The sequence below is a fragment of the Trichechus manatus genome, unplaced genomic scaffold (assembly GCF_000243295.1).
Source record: "Trichechus manatus latirostris isolate Lorelei unplaced genomic scaffold, TriManLat1.0 scaffold00096, whole genome shotgun sequence".
NCBI lineage: Eukaryota > Metazoa > Chordata > Mammalia > Sirenia > Trichechidae > Trichechus > Trichechus manatus.
Window position 1 is genome coordinate 3,008,982 of NW_004444032.1, and position 16,002 is coordinate 3,024,983.

Here is a 16,002-nt window from a genome sequence, read left to right on the forward strand (position 1 = left end):
TACTGGGAATCATGACCCAGCCAAGCTAACAGATATTTTTGGGGGATACAACTCAATCCATGACAAAGGTATAGGAAATGATTGCTTAAGGGGTACTGAGTTTCTGTTTGGGGTAGTAAAGAACTTTTGAAAATGGATAGTGGTGATGGTTACACAACATGGTGAATGTAATTAATATTACTGAATTGTACACTTAAAAATTATTAAAATGGCAAAATTTTTGTTATGTATATTTTACCACAATAAGATTTGTTTAAAAAGTTAAATTCTTAATGGAATCCAGACTTTCTGGAGTCATTGAGGCTAGATAAACCCCTGAAACTATTGCCCTGAGATGATCTTTAAACTTTAAACCAAAACTATCCCCTGAAGTCTTCTTTGAACCAAAAAATAATTTATCTTAATTACTAAAGTATGTCTGCCTTGAGCGTTGTGCTCTTTAAAGAATTATCTGTGTGAGATCAAAATGGCAAGATTGAATTTTCTGCTATGTTATTGAATGGGGTTTCAAGATAGAAATTTTTAAAGTATTAAAATATTTTTTGAATTTTAAAATAGGGGAAAAATGGATTTACATTTTTTCCACACTTGCATATGCTAACTTGAAAATTTATGCTCACAAAATAAGCATGATTCCTGTAACTCTATTTCAGAATATAGTTTCAAAACTGTATTTCTGAGTACCACCTCAGAAATTCAAATTGACAAGGTTGGATGAGAAGCTTAGGGGGCAGTGAGTTTAAGAAGTTAGTGGTGGAATAATTAGGAAAAGGATAGCAAGAATGGTAGCACAACTTGAAGAGTGTAATCAATGTCACTGAATTGTGCACATAGAAATTGTTGAAATGATGTATCTTTGGCTCTGTATATTTTACCAAAATAGAAAATACAAATTTTTTTAAAAAGTTAATAGAGGCAGAGATAACCCTTTACCCCCTAGGTTCACAGCACATATGGGTTGCTGCCAGCAGAATGTGGGTGACAGGAACTTGGGGTTTCCTGTCCTCTGGCTGTTCCACTTTGAATGGGCTCATTGTCTAGATGTCTGGACCTGTGCACAGAGGCAGACTCTACAAGACCCCATAGTGAACTTGGAAACTTCACACCACTTTTCAAAGCCCCAGGCTCACACTAAAGAGTATCTGAAGAATTAGAAAAAAATAGTTTACAATCTAAATTTAAACATTCATTTTAGAATGGCAAGATTATGGAATTAGCCATTCCATCTGGCTATTGAAGATTTTAAAGCAATAAAATAATTCAGACTACATACATTTCTTTTTCCTTTTTTATATCATTGCTTAACTTCATGTTTTTCTGTGGTAAGCAAAAAAAATTTTTTTCACTTTTTTGCTCTCATAAAATTTGCTAAATCATTCCTCAGAAATAATTTTTTAATCAACATTTATAGAATACCTACTATATAACTTGCAACACATTTGGTATTGGGAAAATGAAAAAGCTTACTTTGATAAATATTTACATAAAATCTATTCTATAATGGACTATCTCAGGAAACACAAGGAACTGTTAAGTTTATCTCTGATGAGAGGACTTAATTTTCACAGAATACATTTCTTTACATTTTGAATTTGTATCATATGAATTATTTATTCAATAAATTTGGTTACTAAAATCCTATGTATTCTATAAATCCCCTAGAAAATAATTTGTAACATGTAATTGGTTTTATAGCTCATTACAAGTAATTCCATAAAACCACAATGAGATACCAACTCACCCTGGCATTACTGGCACGAATCAAAAACACTGGAAATAACAAATGTTGGAGAGGCTGCGGGGAGATCGGAAGTCCTATGCACTGCTCGTAGGAATGCAAAATGATACAACCATTTTGGAAAATGATATGGTGCTTCCTTAGAAAGCTAGAAATAGAAATACCATACGATCCAGCAATCCCACTCCTAGGAATATATCCTAGAGAAATAAGAGCCGTCACACGAATAGACATATGCACACCCATATTCATTGAAGCATTGCTCACAACAGCAAAAAGACGGAAACAACCTAGATGCCCATCGACGGATGGATAAATACACTATGGTACATACACACAATGGAGTATTATGCAATGAGAAAGAACAATGATGAATCTGTGAAGCATTTCATAACATGGATGAAACTGGAGGACATTATGCTGAGTGAAATAAGTCAATCACAAAAGGACAAATATTGTAGGAGACCTCTACTGTAAAAACTCATGCAAAAGTTTACACACAAAAAGAGACAATCTTTGTTGGTTATGAGGGATGGGCGAGGTGGGGGGTTGGGACTAAATAGACAGTAGATAAGTGGTAACTTTGGTGAAGGGTAAGACAGTACACAATACTGGGGAAGCCAGCACAACTTGTTGAAGGCAAGGTCATGGAAGCTCCATAGACACATCCAAACTCCCTGAGGGACTGAACTGCTGGGCAGAGGGCTGTGGGGACCATGGTCTTGGGGAACATCTAGCTCAATTGGCATAACACAGTTTATAAAGACAATGTTCTACATTCTACCTTGGTGAGTAGCGTCTAGGGTCTTAAAAGCCTGTGAGTAGCCATCTAAGATACTCTACCAGTCTCACCCTTTTGGGAGCAAGGGAGAATGAAGAGAAGAGGCTATAAGGAAAAGATTAGTCCAAAGGACTAATGGACCACAGCTACTGTGGCCTCCACAAGACTGAGTCCAGTACAGCTAGATGGTGCTCAGCTACTACCACTGACTGCTCTGACTGGGATCACAATAGAGGGTCCTGGACAGAGCTGGAAAAGGACGTAGAACAGAATTCTAACTCACAAAAAAAAAAGACCAGATTTACTAGCCTGACAGACTGGAGAAACCTCAAGAGTATGGCCCCCAGACACCCTTTCAGCTCAGAGGTGAAGTCACTCCTGAGGCTCACCGTTCAGCCAGGGTTTGGACAGCCCCATAAAAAAAAATGGGACTAATGAGGCACAGCAGTCCAGGGACAAGGACAAGAAGGCAGGAGGGGACAAGAAAGCTGGTGATAGGGAACCAAAGGTAGAGAAGAGACAGTGTTGTCATGTCATGGGGTTGTTAACCGTTGTCATAAGGCAATATGTGTACTGTTAAATGAGAAACTATTTGTTCTGTAAACCTTCATCTAAAGTACAAAAAAAAAAGAATTATCTATGTGAGATCAAATTGACAACAGCAACTCAAAAAGTTTGATGGGAAGGCTAGGGGCCAGTGAGTTGAAGATAATGGTGATAGAATAATTTGGAAAAAGATAGTACGAATAGCAGCACAACTGGAAGAATGTAATCAATGTCACTGAAATGTACATGTAGAAATTTCTGAAATGGTGTGTTTTTGGCTATGTATATTTTCACCAAAAAAATAAGAAAAGGTCCTCCAAAGTCAAGAATGAAGAGTGTTGACATGTCGTTGGGTTGTTAACCAATGTCATAAAACAATACGTGTACTGACTGTTTAATGAGAAACTATTTGTTCTGTAAACCTTCACCTAAAGTACAATAAAAAAAAAAGTAATTCAAAATTGTAGAAATTCAAAGTTAAGAAATTTGAACAAACTTTTCTGTTTGTCCATCTTAAATTTTCTTTTTTTTTTAGGAAAGTAGCCTGTTATTTAAATCAGTTTGCCAATCAGCATAGTTTATTGTCAGTTATGTGGATCTTATGACCCTTAACCTGTTATTAATTAACCATGGTGTCTCCACGGGGAAGATTCTAGTGTGTAACATTCATCTCTACTTGAAAATCAGTCCATTTGTACTTAGCACCACTCTTCCAAAGCTCTCCCAAGGCTCTCCACTGAGTCCTACTTCCTATGTTAATGTAGCATCTCATTGCTTGTGTCGATAGAGATTATGAGACCATTTTTCATCTAATTCCCTTGCCCCACAGCACTCGTCTCAGTCAATGAGAGCTGTAGCAGGGAGGAACTCAGCAACTGCTCCTCGGTGAATACTAAACATATTGAGACTAAGCACTGAAAGAGCACCTGATTAGCTACTGTTCCAAGTCTTTAAAATAAATTTAAATTTTATTACATTCAGATTCTAGGAGAAAAGAGAAGATGGGTAAAGTACTACGTAAGACATTTCCTTCAAGGTTGTAAAACCAGTTGCTGTCAAGTCGACTCAGACTCTTGGTGACCTCATGTGTGTCAGAGTAGAACTGTGCTCCATAGGGTTTCCAATGGCTGATTTTTTGGAAGTAGTTCATCAGGCCGTTCTTCTGATGCATCTCTGAGTGGACTCGAACTGCCAACCTTTGAGTTAGTAGCCAAATGCACTACTACCCAGGGACTCTGAGGTTTTAAAAGGAGTAGTCTAACACAGAGGGGTCAATGCCAAAGGCCTTCTTGGTTTGTGATTCATCTCAGGGAGGTGTTCAGATCTTGCTGAAGGTGGAGGGGATTGAAAGAGGACAAGCCTGGAGCAGAGAGACCATTTAGGAGACTGGATTCACACAGTAATATTAAGATAGATAGGAAAGACAAATACATCACATGTTAAGGAGGGAGATCTAGATATAATAACTAGGTAGGATCAGTAGAGCCTGAGAACTGATTGGCAGGTAGACCAGAAAGATTAAGTTTAGAACTCTAGAGCTAGGCTGCTTTTGCTTGAATTCTGGTTCTGCATTATTAGTGATACTAGCTTAGTAAGACTAATAGATATAGAAGTTAGTATTATCAGTCTACCACGATTCTGTCAGTTTGTCATACTGTGGTGGCTTGCTTGTTGCTATGATGCTGGAAGCTATGCCACTAGTATTTCAAATACCAGCAGGGGCATACATGGTAGACAGATTTCAGCAAAACTTCCATACTAAAGTAAATTAGGAAGAAAGGCCTCACAATCTACTTCCAAAAATTAGCCAATGAAAACCTTATGGATCACAACAGAATATTGTCTGATATAGTGCTGAAAGAAGGGCCCCCTAGGTTGGAAGGTACTATATAATAGCTGCAACAATGGACTCAAACATACCAACCATCATGAAGATGGCACAGGACCAGGCACCATTTTCTTCTGGTGTACATGGAGTCATCATGACTTGGAGCTAACTTGATGGCAACTAACAACAACAGTTATTATTAGTAATATTGGACAGGAGCAGTGAGAGATAGGACAGGCTCTAGGATGACTCCCAGGGTTTTGGATTGCATGACTGGTGAATAAGCTGCCTTTCACTGTGCTGGAAATACAGAAGGAAAACAGGTTTGGGTGAAATGAAGGAAAGATGAGAAAGATGCTGAGTTAGAGGGTCCTGGGAAGCATCCAGTTAAAAATATACTGCAGGCAGTTGCATCTGTGAAAACTGTGGTCAGAAGAGAGGTTGAGGTCTAGAAATATAGACTTGTGAATGGTCATACATAAACGGTAGTTGACACCATCAGAGTAAATGAGAATTGAGAGAACCAGGGGATATGTGTAGCATGAGAAAAAAGCGAGGAGGGTGTCCAAGAAGAAAGAACAAAGAGCTTTCAGGGTAACCAGAAAAAATAGAGACACAAAAACAAAGGAGGGGAGAGTTTGAGGGAGAAAGGTCTGACTGAGTGTTTCTTCCTCATCAGATCAACCCAAGCGAAGTTATGTCCAGGAATGCACAAGATTTGAGGTCTTCTCTAGGATGTCAGGCCCAAGAACCCAAGAGAAGCCCCTACGATACACCTAGAACCACCCATCCTGCCTTCCAGGAGCCTCCATGACAGCGATGGCCTCCTCATACCTCAGGTCAGCCAGGAGTTTCATGGCTTCCACAAAGTACAAGCGAGAAGAGTTCACCCAACTCTTCAGCACCTGGCCTATTTCAGGGGCACCTCAGTGGGAAAACATGATGAAATCATGGAAGGGTGACAGAACAACCAGCCTACTAAGAAATAAGTTAGAGATTATAGTTACACATCAGAAGTATAAAGTTGGCAATCTCAAATTTCTCTATACCATGGCAATAGAGTGATGCTTTATTTGTATAAGTAAATGTTAAAGTTTACTACTTAAGGAACTATACCTTTAATTTTAGCCATTTTTTAATGTAAATCTCACTAAAGTTTCTATACTTTCCCAGTATACAGTACACTGGACATAATATAATCTTGATTGAAAACTCAGGATCATCATTATGATTATTGATTATGGTAATAATAATGTTCTATATTGACTTATGTATGGAATGGATGAGAAGTAACATTTTTTGAGCGCCTACTATGTGCCAGATATATAACACTTAACTTCCTCAAAGATTCTACGAACTAGGTGTTGTTATCTCCATTCTGCAAAGAAAGACACTAAGGTTTGGAAAGATTAACTTGCCCAAAATCAAACGTGCATTTAGCCAGAATTTGTATCTAGTTGTATCTAACTTCAAAGCCTGCTTTTTTCTCCTTCCCATACTTTGCCACCCCCCATCCCCTACCTTTGAAAGTCCTTTTTTATAAATCGTTTCTTGCTGGGGCCCCTCGAGGACTGTTTACAACTTTACTAAACAGCCCCAGGTTGCTGTGCTCTTAAAAGCAAGTGATTTGCCTCTTTTCTCCCTTGCTGCCAATGATCACTTTCAGTATAGCAATTTCAGTAGTGATCCTTCTCTCCTTCTGATATCTTTTCTCCTGAAACTCAGGCAACTTGCCAGGGGAAACCAAAATGCAGATTTTATTTAATGAGAAGGAGCTCTGGTGGCACAGTGGTTAAGTGCTCAGCTGCTAACCGAAAGGTCGGTGGTTCCAACTCACCCAGAAGCTCCACAGGAGAAAGACCTGGCAATCTGCTCCCATAGATGTTGTTGTGTGCTTACAGCCTAAAAAACCCTATGGGGCACTTCTACTCTGTTTCATGGGGTCGCTATGAGTCAAAATAGACTCAATGGCTCCTAACAACAACAACATAATTTAACACAACACTAAATCAGCTATCAACAGCTTAAGAATGGCTTCACATCTCTCCTGAGAACACTATTTTCGTCCCTTCTTAGAGACTTTTTCTTATTGTCAGATTCATGTCTGTATTCAAAAAGGTTAAAGTTAACCAAAGTCTATCCTAAGTATATGCCCAGGAGACTTGAAAGAAGGAATTCAAACAGATTCTTGTATACCAGTTTTCATTGCAGCAATACTCACGATAGCTAAAAGGTGGAAACAACCCAAGCGACCATCAACAAATGAATGGATACACAAAATGTGGTATATACATACAATGGAATATTATTCAACCATACAGAGGAATGAAATTCTGATACATGTTACGATATGGATGAGCCTTGAAAACATTATGCTAAGTGAAAGAAGTCAGACATAAAAGGACAAATATTATATGATCCCACTTCTATGAAATATCTAGAATAGGCAAATGCATGGAGACAAAAGTTTATTAGTGGTTACCAGGGGCTAGGGTAGGGGAGAATGGGAGCTATAACTGAAGGGATAATGAGTTTTTATTTAGGGTGATGAAAAACTTTTCGAAATGGATACTGGTGACGATTGTACAACATGGTGAGTGTAATTAGTGTCACTAAATTGTACACTTAAAAATGGTTAAAATGGCAAAGTTTTTGTTATATATATTTTACCACAATAAAAAAAAATTTTTTTAATTACAAAGTTAACCGAAGTCTTAATGTTAGTTTTCAAAGGGTGGCTCGAGAAGACAAAGTAAAATATTATAATGAAATATGCAAAGACCTGGAGTTAGAAAACCTGAAGGGAAGAACACAGTCAGTATTTCTCAAGCTGAAAGAACTGAAGAAAAAATTCAAGCCTCGAGTTGCAATTTTGAGAGATTCTATGGGCAAATACTGAAGAATGCAGGAAGCATCAAAAGAAGATGGAAGTAATACACAGAGTCACTGTACCAAAAAGAATTGGTCAACATTCAACCATTTCAGGAGGTAGCATACGATCAACAACCGATGGTACTGAAGGAAGAAGTGAAAGCTGTACTGAAGGCATTAGCAAAAAACAAGGCTCCAGGAATTGACAGAATATCAATTGTGATGTTTCAACAAATGGATGTAGCCCTGGGGGTGCTCGCTCATCTATGTCAAGGTATTTGGAAGACAGCTACTTGGCCAAACAACTGAAAGAAATCCATATTTGTGCCTATTTCAAAGAAAGGTGATCCAACAGAATGCAGAAATTATCAAACAATATCATTAATATCACATGCAAGTAAAATTTTGCTGAAGATAACTCAAAAACGGTTGCAGCAGTACATCGCCAAGGAACTGCCAGAAATTCAAGCCAGATTCAGAATAGGATGGGAAATGAGGGATATCATTGCTGATGTCAGATGGCTCTTGGCTGAAAGCAGAGAATGCCAGAAAGATGTTTTCCTGTGTTTTATTGACTATACAAAGGCATTTGACTATGTGAATCATAACAAGTTATGGATAACATTGCAAAGAATGGGAATTCCAGAACATTGTGCTCATGAGGAACCTGTACATAGACCAAGAGGCAGTCGTTTGAACTTAACAAGGGGATACTGTGTGGTTTAAAATCAGTAAAGGTGTATCTCAGGGTTGTATTCAATCTGTATGCTCAGCAAATAATCTGAGAAACTGGACTACATGAAGAAGACTGGAGTATCAAGATTGAAGAAAGACTCATTAACAACCTGTGATATACAGATGACACAATCTTGCTTACTAAAGTGAAGAGGACTTAAAGCACTTACTGATGAAGATCAAAGACTACAGCCTTCGCTATGGATTATACCTCAACATAAAGAAAACAAAAATTCTCACAACTGGATCAAAAGCAACATTATGATAAACAGAGAAAATATTGAAGTTGTCAAGGATTTCATTTTATTTGGATCCACAATCAAAACTCATGGAAGCAGCAGTCAAGAAATCAAAATATGCATTGCATTGGGCGAATCTGTTGCTAAAGACCTCTTTAAAGTGTTGTAAAGCAAAGATGTCACTTTGAGGACTAAGGTATGCCTGACCCAAGCCATGATATTTTCAATTGCCTCATATGCATGCAAAAGCTGGACGATGAATAAGAAAGACCAAAGAAAAACTGATGATTTTGAATTATAGTGTTGGCGAAGAATATTGAATATACCATGGACTGCCAGAAGAATGCACAAATCTGTCTTGGAAGAGGTACAGCCAGAATGCTTCCTAGAAGTGAGGGTGGTGAGACTTTGTCTCACATACTTTGAACACGTTATCAAGAGGGATCAGTCCCTGGAGAAGGACATCATGTCTGGTAAAATAGAGGGTCAGAGAAAAAGAGGAAGACCCTCGACGAGATGGATTGACATAGTGGCTGCAACAATGGGCTCAAACATACCCATTGTGAGGATGGCACAGAATCAGGCAGTGTTTTGTTCTGTTGTACATAGGGTTGCTGTGAGTTGGAACTGACTCAACGGCACCTAACAAACAAATGTTAGGTAAATTGCTCCCTGGGTCTGCTCAACAAGTCTTCCTCCAATCACATAACCACATGTGGGCCATTACTGAGTCTACTTCCTTTTCTCCCCCTTGCCCCATCCTCCAAGGATCTCTCTTTTGGGGGAAGTAGGAGAGGTAACATCATAGGAGTTATATTTTTGTCCCTGGTGGGTCTACAATATGAAAGACAGAGAGTGATTTTAAAACAAATAGTAGTTTTAGATAAGATCCAGACTACTTCACATAACTTAACAGCCTAAATTTTATATACAACTTTCCATGTTAAATACAGTTCCTTTGGTTATAGCACTCTCTTCATAAAAACACAATTCATTTTTACTTAGTCAAAAGATCAAGTTTAAGAATAAAGATCAAGAGTCCAGTTTGGGATAAGCTAAATTTAAAGGGGCTGAATTTAAATTTAGAGGTGCTTACATTTTATATCTCAGGTGCTGAATGGTGACGTAAAGCATGCAATTAAATATAGAGCCTGGGCATAGATATCAATTTGGAAATCTTCTAGTGTTTAGAGCCCTAGGCATGAGAGAGAGGCTATGCTTAAGAAGACAGGAAGACCTAGGGCCAAATCCTGAAGCATTCATCAGTAAAGAAGACTAAGGATGAAGACCTAAAATGAAGGAAGGAAAGTAAATGTGTGGTCACAGAAGGCAAGAGAGACAAAGTTTCAAGGAGGAGAGTGTAAACAGCTGTTTCAGAAGGAGTTAGTCAAATACTCTTTTTGGGGATAGGAGAAATGCCTCTGGGGGCTAGCTCTTCACCATTAAGAATTTAGCAACATTATCACGGTCAACTAGGAGCCCTGGTGGCGCAGTGGTTAAAAGCACTTGGCCGCTGACCCACCAGCAGGAGAAAGATGTGGCAGTCTGCTTCCGTAAAGATTCACAACCTTGGAAACACTATGGGGCAGTTTTACCCTGTGCTGCTATAGGGTTGCTGTGAGTCAGAATCGACTTGATGGCAATGGGTTTGGTTTTTGGGGGTTTTATTACAGTCAAGCAGATTACTTCAGCTGATTACAGCAACTTTGAATGGGGTGGGTATAATTTGGTGGAAGTGAGGGAAAAAGGAGAGAAAGTGAAAGGAACACTCTGGACCATGAACTCTGTGCAGGACGAAAGTACAAAATGTGGACATGAAGGTGAGCGTGAGGGTAATCCTAATCTACCCCAGATCCTTCTTTTATTTCTTTCTACCCCGGTGACATAGTGGTTAAGAGCTACAGCTGCTAACCAGAAGGTCGGCGGTTCCAATCCACCAGGCGCTCCTTGGAAATCGTACAGGGCAGTTCTACTCTGTCCTATAGGGTCACTATGAGTCAGAATCAACTCGACAGCAACGGGTTTTGTTTTGTTTTTTTTTATATGGCAAAATGGTAGTCTCACGGCCAAGGCTTTTCCCTGCTCCCTAATCAGCCGTGAAATGGTCACATTCAGTAGGCTTCCTCAGCAGAGCTTAGGGATTTCCTTTGTAGGCATTGGGCAGAAGCTTGGGTTGCAGGAGACTCTGTGGCCCTTCTCCCTGCTGAATAAATAACTTTCAGATTTTAATATTGGAATATTCTTTGACTGAAAAAATTAATATTACCCAATGTACGTGGTTAAAAAAAAAAATCTAATGGCCCAGAACTTCTAATAAAAAGCAGCCATCTCTCACCCAACCCCTCCTGATTCCCACTCCACAAAGACAAGCACTTTACCATTTCTGCTTTCATTATCTTGCTTATTACTTCAATATCTTTACCCATACTGTTATTTCTTGATTTATCAACTTTAGACTGCATTGACTTCCTGCCACGATAGGTAACTATTCAGCTCACACCATCACCCACTTTCCCTCCCCTTGCCTTAATCTTTGGTATTTAGATAACTATTTTTAATTCTTCAATTGCTTATCTTTGCAATTTTAAATAATTAACTAAACCTCCATTTTTTTTGTTCTATCAGTTTTCAGCAGAGTCTCTTGATTCCAGATTGTAAAATGAGAATATTAACATTCCTCCCCAACCCTCCACCTCACCTTCCCCTTCCTCCTCCCATCTACTGGTACTACCTCTCTGCTTTCCATTTGCAAAGTTGATATCGTTTGTATTCTGTTCTGTATTCATAATTGTGTTTTTCACGCTTTTGAATATACGTTGATTTTAAAGTCAATTGGTTGGGTAGTCTTTGTTCATAAGACATGATTTTATCTGTAGGTTTCTCAACTGGTTTCCAAAGCAGGACATTAAGGTAGAGTCAAATTGCAATTGTTTTGATTTAAAGAGATATTTGGATGTAGCCATTTTGATGCAGCTTCATCAAAATGTAAACATTCTCTATTTTTTTAAAAGACAAGAAATAGAAATGTAGAAATGTATACAGCAGACTAAACCTCACCTCTCCCTTGAGCCTGGAAGAGGTTGGGGATAGGGTGAGAGAGTTCACAGTGCACATTGCTTGGTGAGTGTAAGAAGCTGAATGCCACGTGCCTTCTCTCCTCCTCTAAGTTTATTTTGTTAAGGTCTATAGCCAGAAGGGAGCCTTGATGGCCCAGTGGTTAAGCATTCACCTGCTAACCAAGAGGTTGGCAGTTCAAATCCATCAGCTGCTCCTTGGAAATCCTATGAGGCAGTTCTACTCTGTCCTATGGGGTTGTTATTAGTCCGACTCGACAGCAATGGTTTTGTTTTGTTTTGTTTTCATAGCCAGAGGAAAATACAGGAATGTTCAATTATCGCCTGAATTTGGGGCAGGCTAGATAGCCAATCTAAATAAGAATAATAGCAAAACTATCACAAGAGAATATGTTTAGCAATGTAAATAGCCCTATGGGGAAATGTAGCAAAATTGCAAAGAAGGATGTTTTATAAAAACGAAATCTTACCTTAAAAAGCTAATGCTAAATCTCTTCAATAAAATATAAACTGCTAAAGTAAAATACTATAATCTCTAGTTCATCTTTGATCTGAGAAGGCTGTAGAAGAATCAACGTTCTCTTTTTACGCATACCAGCCCATAATCAATTTAAATGACTTCCCTGAAGCCACAATAAAGGTGCTAGAAGGTTATCACTATAACCCAGTCCCATAAAGCTTGAAAATTGGTATAAGACAAAATTTAGTCTTGGATCCTGTCCCACCAAATTTAATTCTTAAAAAATTACTCACTATATTTTAACGAGATGGATTGACACAATGGGCTCAAGCATAACAACGATTGTGGGGATGATGCAGGACCAGGCAGTGTTTCGTTCTGTTGTACATAGGGTCACTATGAGTCGGAACTGAATTGACGGCACCTAACAACAACAACAATATTTTAATGAATAACATAGTTGTGTAACACAACTCAAGAAGTCTGTATTACAGTGAGACTTAAAGTATTTGACAGGTCATCAATTCCACTGCCCACCTACAAAGGTCAATACTGTGTTATATAAGAGTTCAGTTTCCCTTAAGAAATGAAGGACAGTGGACACTCCCTGTAAATGCATCCATTTGCATATGTGTGGCCAGGCTATTTTTGAAAGAGAGCAGAAGAGGGAAAACATATAATCAGAAAGTATAGAAGTTCTTAAAAAAATGTTTCCATTGGGATTGACATTCAGATTAACATTTGGGGCTGCAAATTTACTTATGACTTCTCAAAAAGAGGCATGCTACTGCTTCTGCTTAATTTTAAAGACAAAAAACACTGCTCACATCTCAGGTGAATTAAGAGCACCCTGGGCTGGCCAGGTCAGCATTATAGCAAAGTCAGTTGGGTTTTAGGTATTGTATCAAACAAGGACTGCTTAGCAGGCAACCTCCTTGACAGTCTGAATCTGACATTTAATACATAACTCAAATGGGAACTATTCGAGTCTACAGGAATGGGATGATATGGAAAAGTGCCAGGAACTTCTACTCTGTTCAATTAGACCATAAATTCACACACAAGAAATAAGGAGCTCCAGAAAGGTGGAAACAGAAATAAAGAGGAAGTTGTTTTGGAGAAACAGATCCTAGAGTGAGCTGATGCATTGACATGGAGCTGCCATCAGGAGGCTGAGAGATACAGAGGAGGGAGAAGAAACTTCAGAACATGAGGATGTCATTCATTTTTGCTGGACTGCGCAGCGTAAGTTGGATCAGTTCCGGTGAGTCGCTGGGCAACAGACCAAGAGGTCAAGGAAGAGCCCTGTGGGTGGTCAGGAGCCTTCAAGGAGTACAGCTCACACTGGATCTCAGAGATGGAAGGCCTGTGGGTTAGCTAAGGAGTTTAAAAGAGTAAGATCAATTGACTTGGGAGTTAAAGTAAAAGTAATCCTCTTGGTGACCGCATTGAGCTGTGATATACTAAAGTTAAGGACAGGGGCACATAGCAGGTTGTGGTGTATGCACAGGCAGCTGTGGTATGAGACCTGAAAGAAGGTCCAATGTTATAAGTATGCCTTCATCGGGGAAAACCAGGAGAGCTTCGAATGGCCTAATGACAGATCCCCCAACCCACTCTACTCCTATAGATAAGGTCCTCTAGCCAAACAACGCTCCTTATGTTGGGGACCAGACATAGTGCCTGCTTCTGCCAAGTAGTGGGTTTCAGTTCCCTGCCAGACCATGGAATTATTCAAACTAGCCTATCACATCCTCCCACGGCAACCAGGGGTCATCCGACCCTCTTAATACTACAAAATCTGCCTCCCATAGCCCCTGGTTGTTCTCTCTGTTCCCAACCACAACCCCCTTGTAGCCCTGCATGGTGTGCAGTGTCCTGCTTACCCTGTCTGTGAGTATATATGACTAATAAACTGCTATTTATCACATCTGTCCAGTGTCAGGTGTCTTGTGTTCAGCCATCCCCCTAATCCTAAGGCTGAAGTCTTTTCTGAACAAGGGAGTGAAGAGGAGGTGATTAAAACTCTAATGTGCATAAACCTGTTAAATATGAATGTAAACAACCCCAGTGGATGCCCATTTCACCCAGAAATTCCTCATCCCATCCTGATGCCATAATTCAGGATTTCATTTTCCTCTCAAAAGGCTGCTATGGGACTCAACCCTCCTCCCATTCTGAGTTAGATGAAATATTAGGGTAAATTGAATAAAGTTTTTCTCTGAGATACAAAAGTCTTGCTCTATACTCTGTGTTCAAAGAATGACCAGAAGCACTTAGTACAAATTAACCTGATATGGTCTGAGTAAAAATGGGAGGTTGGTGTGGAAGGAAAATTTATGGGGATGCCTTTTATTCCATCTTATAAATACCAGCAAAAATGTTCATCTACTCAACTTCTTGCCACCTAGCAAATTGGAGCTCCCATTCTGGTCCCTCAACCCTCCAGCAAGAACATACAGAAATAATTGTAGGAAACAAAGTCTTTGCAAAATAGGGACCAGATAGGCTTGCCTTCTGAAAACTTCAGGACTGTGAATGGGTTCTATATGACTAGGGAGTAAATGGGGTCCCATGGAATTGTGCTACATGGTGGCCCTGAGTATCTTATACTCCAAGATTCATTTGTTCATTAATTCATAAAATATTTAGTGAGCACCTACTATGCACTCAATGGGTGGTACAAATGGTTAACATGTTCAGCCACTAACTGAAAGGTTGGAGATTTGAGTCCACCCAAATGTGCCTTGGAAGAAAGGCCTGGTGATCTACTTCCGAAAAATCAGCCATTGAAAACCTTATGGAGCACAGTTCTATTCTGACGCGCATGGGGTCACCATGAGTCAGAATTGCAACTGGTTTTGTTTTGTTTTTACTATGTTCCAGGCTTTGTTCTAGAAGCTGAGGATACAGCGATAGAAAAAGCAGAGCCCCTGTATTCATGGGTATTACATTCCCATGGGGGGCTGCTGTTGTTGTTAGCTGCAGTGGAGTCGGCCCTGACTCATGGAGACCCCATGCACAATGGAAAGAAATACTGCCCAGTCCTGTAGCATCCCCAAGATCCTCTCGTGGGGTAAACAAAACAAAACAAAACAAAACCCATTGCCATCGAGTCAATTCCAATTCACGGCGACCCTATAGGACAGGGTGGAACGGCCCCATAGGGTTTCCAAAGAGCAGCTGGTGGATTCAGACTGCCGAACTTTTTGGTTAGCAGCCAAACTCTTAACCACTGGGCCACCAGGGCTCCTTTTATGGGGTAGGGACAATAAAAAGGTAAACAATAAGTATATAACTTCAATCAGCAGTGAATGCTATGAAGAAAAACAAAGCAGGTTAAGGAAATTGGGGAGGGGGAAGCAGGTCAATTGTTTCAGAGAAGACAATCAGGTAAGACCACTCTGAGTGGTGATATCTGAGCATAGACCTGAGTGATGTGAAAGAGCAAGCCAAAAGGAGAGTGAGTTTTATCAGAAATGTGGTGGAAAGCCATTAGGGCTTTGAACGGGGAATGAAAAACTGACATTGTTTTTTTAAATATCACTCTGGCTGCAAAAAGGAGAACAGACTTTAGGGAGACAAGTGAGGATGCAGGAAGACCAGTGGGGGATGATGGTGGTCCAGGCAAATGTGACAAAGTGAAGTTGACACGCTCCCAGAATCAGCATCTATTTTGAAAATAAAATGTATGGGTGTGTAGATTGGATGGAAGAAAAAGAGGAATTAG